The sequence below is a fragment of the Leptonychotes weddellii genome, unplaced genomic scaffold (assembly GCF_054177405.1).
Source record: "Leptonychotes weddellii isolate Sample4059 unplaced genomic scaffold, ASM5417740v2 HiC_scaffold_7416, whole genome shotgun sequence".
Classification (NCBI taxonomy): domain Eukaryota; kingdom Metazoa; phylum Chordata; class Mammalia; order Carnivora; family Phocidae; genus Leptonychotes; species Leptonychotes weddellii.
Genome location: NW_028044066.1, coordinates 1 through 9,287, shown reverse-complemented (window position 1 = coordinate 9,287; position 9,287 = coordinate 1). Strand labels below are relative to the sequence as shown.

Below are 9,287 nucleotides of genomic sequence, written 5' to 3'. Positions count from 1 at the left end.
CGCTTAACCAACTGAGCCACCCAGGCGCCCTAAAGATCATCATTATTATTATTTTTAAAGATTTTATTTATTTGACAGAGAGAGCGTGCAAGAGAGCACAAGCAGGGGGAGCAGGCAGAGGGAGAAGGAGAAGCAGGCTCCCCACTGAGCAGGAAGCCTGATGTGGGGCTCCATCCCAGGACCCTGGGATCCTGACCTGAGTGGAAGGCAGACGCTTGGAACCGACTCAGCTACCCAGGCGCCCCTAAAGATTATTTTAAATTTGCAAATATTGAAAGAGTTTATTGGGCTGATTTACAGTCAAAATTTTTGGATTATATTGATTATATATGAATTATAAAAACCTCAGCACAGTTTATCCTCATTAAGATCTTATTTATTTTTTAATCTAAATCAAATCCCAAAGCTTATTAATCATATAAATTTTCTATTTTACAGATGGATTTCCTCCTTCCAATTTTCCACAAGAACATATATTATATTTAGAATTTGGTAAAAAAAAGTATATACTTTTGTATTTTTGATCAAGATAATGTACATATAATAAAATGCCTATATTTTAAGTGCACAGTTCTATGAATTTTAACAAATGTATTCATCTGTGTAACTGCCATCAAATCATGATTAAGAACCTTTCCGTCATTTTGGAAAACTCCCTTGTGCTCCTTTCCAAGCAATCTGGAAATCATTTTGCCATTTTTTTCATAAACATAAATGTGACTTTATAAACAATAACAAGAATATGCAATTATTATAAACAGCAGAAAGAATATTCAATCTCTATGCGATGAATACTCCCATGTCACATGACTTCAAGCTCCAAGAAAGTGGATTACTTGTGCATCTTGTTCACCACCGTTTCCCCAGGACTTACCACAGTGCCTGGCACATGGTTGGAGCCCTTAACACACTCACTGAATGAAATTTGAACGCATATTATCTGCAGGCACTTATGTGAGCAATTTTAGTAAAGATACAAATCGCTTTTCAGTGTTTTGTGGATTCCAAATTGGTGACTCTTGAAGTAACTCGGTGTTGAAATGGGCCTCGAGCAGGCTCATCACCAGCAGTAGAGATGTTACATCAGTTGTATGTGTTTCCACTGACAGTGAATTCTTTGATACCAGGTGTCAGATGTCATGGTGCCTCTTTTCTCAGTCCTTCCTCTTCTATACCGTGGGTGACACAATTCCTTCTTGCAGGTATATCCATGGTAGCCCCAGCTATGACCTCAGTCAAATAAGATTTTAAGAGACTACAAGAGTTCTGTATTACTATGTGAGAGAGCCACACAAGCATCTGTTCTTTATCTAAAATTTGCAGTTGCTGTGGCATCTGGTGGCTCAGTCGGTTAAGCATCTGCCTTCAGCTCAGGTCCTGATCCCAGGGTCCTGGAATCGAGTCCCCTGTGGGGCTCCTGGCTCAGCGGGGAAGTCTGTTTCTCCCTCCCCCTTCCCCCGCTTGTGTGCGCGCGCGCTCTCTCTCTTTGTCTCTCTCTCTCAAAAAATAAATAAAATCTTAAAAAAAAATTGCAGTTGCTTATGTAACTTACTATGTCTTCCTCCTTGTGCAGCTAATGACCTTTATGTCAAGGTACTCTTCTAAGGAACTAGTGAACTGTTAGGTCCTAGTATGTGTGAAACTTACACATATATTCACTTTAAAAACAAATAAAATAATGTTGATCAATAATCTGTTACGGGCCAGGCTTTGTTTTAAGCTTTGGAGATAGAGCAGCAAACAAAACATAAAACTCCATACCTTCATAAACCTTATATTTTAGTGGGAAGACACAATGATAAAATATGTAAATTAAACAGGATGTTGGATAATGATGAATGCATAAGGACTTCGGAGAAAAGTAAGTCTGCCAAAAAGGACAGTATGCTGCAGGAGTGACAGGGGGAGAAAGATTCCGGGCTATTTTAAATGAGGGTTAGGTATGGAATTTTTGCGAGCAGATCTTTTCAGCAAAGATACGAAGATCACCAGAGAAGCACTCACGGAACAACAACAACAACAACAACAACAACAACAACACTCCCCTCCCCGCCCCCCCAGTCCAAAGCCAGGTGGTTTATTGGGGGCTGGGGCCCTGCAGGCTGTGGTGGGGTGGAGGGGCCCCGTGTCACAGTCCTCAGGGATAATAGGGGTGATGAGTGAGGGCCCCCTGCCGCCTGGGCTCGCAAAGCTTTCCACCATCGCACTGTCTCTGACCCGAGAACTGTGAGACCAGGCCGTCCTGGGCAGGGACTTAACGGTGACCTTGGCCGAGTCCAGCTCCAGCTCTCCAAGCGGCTGAGTGTCACCACCACCACCATCTTTATCGGGTCTGCAGTGACTAGGTTCGGGCTTGTGCTGCCGCTGGCTGTAGTTCTCCAGCCGTTCGTGAATTTCCGCGCGCCTCCGCAGGGGCGCCTGCCTGCTAGGTGAACTTATAGCCACACTCAGCGCCCTTGAACTTCCGCACCGCCTTGGGCCTTCTGACGTGTACACCCGGCTGCTGGCAGAAGCGGGGCTGACTCTCCTGGTGGCCGCTGGCCACGTGTTTCAGCAGGACTCCTTTTAGGGGAAAGGCTGTTACAGAACTCACACCGAAGGGCCTCTCAGCCGAATGGGTATGGTTGCGCTTGTCCGGGTTGGCTTGGGCACAGACGGTCTTGCCACAGAGGGGGCCCTGCAAGGGCTTCTTGCCCAAGTGCGTGTGCAGGTGCAGACTGAGATCGGCCTCCTGGGTAAAGGCGTGGCTGCAGAATTCACAGGCAGACGGCGTGTCATTCCTGTGCTTGGCCCTCATGTGCATCTGCAGGCTATTTCTGTTCCAGGCTGGTGCCCCCAGTCCTTGCGCACAAACAGCTTCTCCACATGGTGCTTAAAAGCCTCGTGCAGCTGCAGTTCCCTTGGGACCGAAGCACTTGGCGCAGTGGGATAGACGTGGGGCTTGGCAGCTCCGGGCAGCTTGATGGTGGGGCTCTGCAAGTCCTCCTCCGTGAACTGCGGGGTGTGGGAAGAACACTTGTAGGGCATCTTTCTTCTTCGTGTGGGACGCCAGGCGCAGCTACAGCTCCATCCTCCAGCGGTGGGTGTCCTGAACACGGAGAACGTGAAGACCTATTCCCAGACGTTCATATAATTTCGGATTTTATGCTCCAACAGTTTCTCCTTCTGAAAATAACACTTTGCACATTGGGGACACTGGAAGGGTTTCTCCCCAGTGTGTTTCCTGCTGTGGACTTTAAGATTATATTTGCTAAAGAACTTCTTTGACAGAAAAAGGAAGACCTGACTGTCCTGCTTTCACCTGTTTCTTAAGTTCCTGGATTAAAAATAATTAGTATGCCAAAGTGGCATATTTTGAAGTGACACGTTCTAATTTCCTTCAAAGGGGTATAGATATCTCCTAGGATGATAGGGGTTGAGTGCCTATTTTTATGGTACAGTGTGTGTGTGTGTGTGTGTGTGTTTGGCAGGGGGGCAATACCTAGAGAAAGTATTTTAAGCCTAGTGAAAGAATCCTGTATGGATTTGAGAGCTGACTGGGAAGTCAGGACAGGACAGCAGTCAGAGGGAAGACGATGTGTGGAATAGAATGCTTAGCCCCAGTAATTGTGAAAAATATAAAGGAATTTACAGTGTGCAGGGGACCTGCTTAGAATTAGCAAATGATGTTTCATATACTACTTCTAGCCCAGAATCTTTTATGTTTACAGTTGTTTGATAAATATCTCACTATGAAAACTCCTAATCCTTTACCCAATTTTAAGATAAAAGATGTGTGCATGCATCTGGAATTATGAAGACAGACTGAGTATATGTACTTTGCAAAGGCAGGCTCAATCTAATTCACAAATGGATAAGAAACCATCTTGGCATTATGCATCAGTGGCTATGTCTCTGGACTTTTTTAATCCTTTTATTTTGTTATTATTTTAAACATTAAAATTGCTTGTGTTTTTACTTCTAAATATCTAATATAAAAGTCATTATCTCACATTGCTCCTTTAAAACAGTTATAAAAGCATTTCTTGTATCGCCATTAAATTTATTACATTTCAGTGATATTTTGTTCCTTGTACGATAGGAAGTTAATAGGCCTCATGAGCTGTATCTAGAATACAAGTTGTACCAGTAGCATATTCCAACCTCTAAATGCCTTTCATGTCAACATGAGAGATACCATCAGGCATTTGAAAGCTCTGGCCTATTTATAAAGATACCATCAAAACCTGCCTGATGTAGCTGACTTATGAATCAATTATCTGAACTACACCAAGTGATGTATCTATTCTGAATTTTAGAGTCATATATTTGAAGCTAAACTACAAACAGATAAACTATTCAACAGCCTATCATGATTCTTATCTTCATGTTTATATCTGTCAAATGTAGGGGGGAAAAAAGGAAAATCTTAGAGATTTTACTGGGAAGCATTTAAAAAAAATAAATCACACATACAAATTCTCCCTCTCTCTAGCACACACACACACACCACACACACCCGTGTGCATGCACACACACAAACACACATCTGGCTGTCAAGTTACTTACGACCTGAGGGAAAATGAACACAGATCAAAAAGTAAAATTTAAATGAAATCAAGTGCACAGGAAAGATTACTCTTGTAAAGGGGAAAGATAACAATTGGTAAAATTTATTCTCATAAATTCTGTCTTAAATGGCTGAGTAGTGCAGTAAGCAGAAATGACATTGTTTTTATACAAGTTACAAAGCCACTGGATGTGGAGAGGGAAGGGTCCTGTTTCATCTCAGATGTTGAAAATAAGCCAAACTTAAGAGAGATGTTTCCTTTCTGTTTTGTTTCTAGGCGATACTTCACAAGATATAGTCAATTTAAGGAGCTACACTTCATTTGTAAATATTAATTATGTCACTTTTATTGCTTTGCCTGGTAGGATTCAGATTTCAGAGAAGTTTTACTCATGCTTACCCACCAAACCCATGAGAAATGGAAACATTAAGGTAACAATGTATTAATATAGACTGAGAAATGTAGTAACTCTAGTTAATGAACTATCTTCTCAATACAAAAACCTGCATAAGATACCAAATTGGTATCAGAAGTTTGCTTTTCTGCATAGAATTATAATAAAAGAAACTCAACAGCTTACTGCTTCCTTGAAAGACTAACTGCCAACGTGAGTAAAAAATAAGAGGCAGTTAGGCAAAAAATGCTGATGAAGGCATTTGGAGTTTAATACAACATAAACCAAGATTTCTGGTTATTTTCCCTACAGCAGAATATCCTGGGGGGGGAGGGGCTTAGCTGTGAGGGGATGGAGTTAATTCAAAATGCAGAATCCTGTGTACGGAAGTGGTGAATCGCTGTGTGTGCACCTGAAGCTGACATTACTCTGCAAGTTAACTAAGTGGAAATTAAATAAAAACAAAATGCAGAGTCCTGGGCCCCACCCTGGATTTGCTAAATTAAAATCTGTGGGCATATCCTAGGAATTAGTTTTAATGTATTTTTTAGTACTTCTTAGACACACTCAAGCTTGAAGAACCTTTGTGTTAAAGAGGGGGGCCAAGAAAGCTGGCATGGTAAGCAGGAGACAGGGCAGAAATGGCCGAGGCATCACGATAAGGGGTTTGGTATTTATGCTGAACATGGTGGGTAGCCACTGAGCAGGAGAAGGATGTGCACACATGTGTCTACTTAAAATATTATTCTACCTGCAGGGTAAAGAAGGGCAATGCGAAGAAAAGAATGAAATCTGGGAAACCACAGTCAGGAAGTGGTTGCAGTGATCTAGTCCCGAGATGGTAGTGGGTTGCAGTCATAATCATTAAAACAATATTAAAAGGCATAGTTAGGATTTACTGAAAAATTATGTGCCATAAAAATGCTTTTTAAGCATTTTCTCACTTAAATTTTAAAACTACCCTACAAGGTAGATGGGAACTATTACTTTACTATCCTTATACAGACAAAAGAGAAAACCTCAACTCAGTAATTAAGTACTTTATATAATTAGTAAGTGGTAAGACAAGGATTCTGATCCATACCTCTCTGACTCAGCTGCCCATATTTCTAACTGCTGTGTTACTGTCTAAAAAGTGAAGTAGGGGCATGTCTGCCTTCGGCTCAGGTCATGATCTCAGGGTCCTGGGATCAAGCCCCTCATTGGGTTCCACGCTCATCAGGGAGCCTGCTTCTCCCTCTCCCGCTGCCCCACCCACCTGCTTGTGCTCTCTCTCTCTCTCAAATAAATAAAAAACCTTTTAAAAAAAACTGAAATAGCAGATTAGGGAGCTACAGAGGAGGTAGAATTGACAGGATCAATGGTTGCTTATATGACAAAAGAGATAGGGAGACCCGAGATGAGGCCCTGAATTTTGAGGTGGATTGTGATGCTTTCCACTGACATAAGTGAGTACAGTAGGAAGAAAGAGAATATATGCTGTTTTGGGTTTTGAATTTATGATGCCTCTGGAACATCCATGCAGGCATGTCCAATAGGCAGATGAATACAACATTTTGGAGTTAAGGATACAAATCTCTGTAAGACTGTAGTTTAAAGAGTCAGATGCACATTGAAGAAACTCATAATCTTAAGAAGGAACGCTAATGTCCAGAGGCTTGATATAGTAAGAAAAGAAGGCATACCACAAGAAACCTTAGAAGCACTAACCAGCAGAGGAAGAAGTAACTAAGAGTGTTACCACAGAATATCTTCTCCAAACTGGGTCTTTCAGAGAGTGACACTAGTAATAAATACAGTGAGGTGATGGGCATTAATGGGTTCTGACCCAGGCTGGCCAGGACATAAAGCCACCCTGCTCTAAGGAGACTAATGAGTTTTAAAAGGCAGGAAGAAAAGAAGCCAAGAGTGTTAACATGGAATCCAGGAGCATCTACAGTATTATTGTAAGGCGTATGTGCGCATAAACATATTTGCTCTCAGGAAGCCCATAATTTCAGTCACGATTCCAGTGTTCATGGTGAGTACACAATGAGTGGGAAAAAAATCACTTACCGAATGTTGCCTTGTCTGGTTGTCCTAAGTATCACATTCCATATAAGGATAAAACTTCTAACTGGATTTAAAATGACTGTTTCAGTGAAGATTTCATCTCTTTTTTTCTGCAATATTCTTCATTTGTTGCAAAAACTTACAATAACACTTTTTTTTTTTTTGGAGGGAGGGGTAGGGAGGGGCAGAGGGAGAGGGAGAGAGAATCTTTAAGTAGGCTCCATGCCTTGTGAGGAGCCCCACATGGGGCTCGATCTCACAAACCTGAGATCATGACCTGAGCTGAAACCAAGAGTCACGCTTAACCAACTGAGCCACCCAGGTGCCCCACACGTATTATTTTTTGAAAAATGTTACAGTATCTTCATTTTGGCGATGCACTAAGGAATCATGATGAAGACTAGGCTGCCCTCTTTGTCATCTGCTATCCAGAAATGATCTCATGTTTACACCTCTGGGAAGATTTGTACAGATCACCGATCGAATCTATAGTTATTTATTTTTGCATTTAATTTCAGAGAGTGGAATTTTTACAATCCTGATTTCAAATTGTGGGTTAAGCCTTATTTCATTTTGGTATCCTGATATGAACTCGAGGATATGATTTTCTTACAATTATTGGAGACAATATTCTCAGGATCAATCATGTTCTTTGTTAGAAGAGGAACATCATCACCTAATAACTCCCCTCAATTTCCTCTTCCCCATAAACATTTCCAACATACTCTAGTAAAATAGGCTCCTGTTTTTTCTTTCTCATTCCCTGCAGTATTAGTGGTTATTTTTTTTCCTACATAGCACTTGAGGTATTTTATAACTGTCTCTTAGCACATGAAATATTCTTTGTTCATCATGCTGGTTTGTACTCCATCGTGGATGTACTCAGGTTTTTATAAATATAAATGCAGAAAAATTAATCTTTAATATATGTATTTTTGTCCATAATAATGTGAAGTCTGTAATAGTGGAGAACATTAACATGCACAGTTTAAGAACGTAATAAGCACTCAAAAACCATTTACTGAAGGGATTAAATTTCAGGATTATTCAAGTATAGAATAATACTTTGTATAGAGCAGATACATAAATTTTCAGTTGGCCCTGATAACCTACTGTGGTAAGACAGTGCTTGATATTAAAGTGCCCCACTCTTTTTTCTGCATTTGTTATTGTTATTTCAGGAGATTTGCAAAATGGACTGTACCATCTTGGGTAATTGAGTAAGTCTTAGTAAAGAGATAGATAAATTGACACTCTTTACAGAAGCATTGGAAGTACCATGTAAATATACTTTAACTATCAAAGCATGTAATTGTAACAAATTCCTCTAATTTAAAGTTTACTATATCCTTAGAAATATTGAAAAATATAACAAAAGACATTATAATAGGTCTACCTTTGCACAGAAGCCGATCAAAAAGTATTCTTTCGGGGTGCCTGAGTGGCTCAGTCAGTTGAGCAACCAACTCTTGGTTTCGACTGGGGTCATGGTCTCAGGGTCGTGAGGTCGAGTCCTGGGTCTGGCTCCACATTCAGCGGGGAGTCTGCTCAAGTTTCTCTCTCTTCCTCTCCCTCTACCCCTCTCCCCACTCGCATACACCTGCTCTCTCTCTAAAATAAATAAACCTGAAAAAATAAAAGAAAGAAAGTATCCTTTCTGGAGCACCTGGGTGACTCAGTCAGTTAAGCCTCCAACTCTTGATTTTGGCTCAGGTCATGATCTCAGGGTTGTGAGATCAAGCCCTGTGTTGGGCTCCCTGCTGGGCATGGAGCTGCTTAAGATTCTCTCTCTCTCTCTCTCCCTCTCCCCCTCCCCACCCTCTCCCTCTCAAATAAAAAAAAAGTATTCTTTCTCATATATGTATTAAAAACAAAGTCTAGAGCTGCAAAAGAAATTCAGTTAAAGATGTGTAGGAATGTAATAAAAATTTAAATATTTGATTTGTGGTAGGAATTAAATGAAATTTGTGACCCTCCAGAGCATATTTCTTTGGATATATTAAGTGTAATATCTTCAATATCTTGTCTCATAAATCAAAGGAAATTAAAACCAGCAGTTACTCCATATAAAATGAGTAAAAGCCACAAAGAAGAAAATATAAATAACCAATGAACAGATCAAAAATTATTTAACTTTCTCGTAACCAAAAAATTAAAATAAAAATACTGAAAGATTTGGCCTCATCTATCATATTGGTAAGTGTTAAGATGAGAATAATATTCATTGCCAAAACTAGGATAGCAAGCTTGGCATTTTTGCACCTTGCTGGTAACATAACACATTTTTTTTT

General features: G+C 40.6%; 1 pseudogene; it reads right to left on the bottom strand.

Annotated features, from left to right (window-relative positions):
* Positions 1-2,103: 2,103 nt before the first annotated feature.
* Positions 2,104-3,261, bottom strand: LOC102736947 (zinc finger protein 711-like; annotated as a pseudogene).
* Between the last annotated feature and the right edge of the window lie 6,026 nt (positions 3,262-9,287).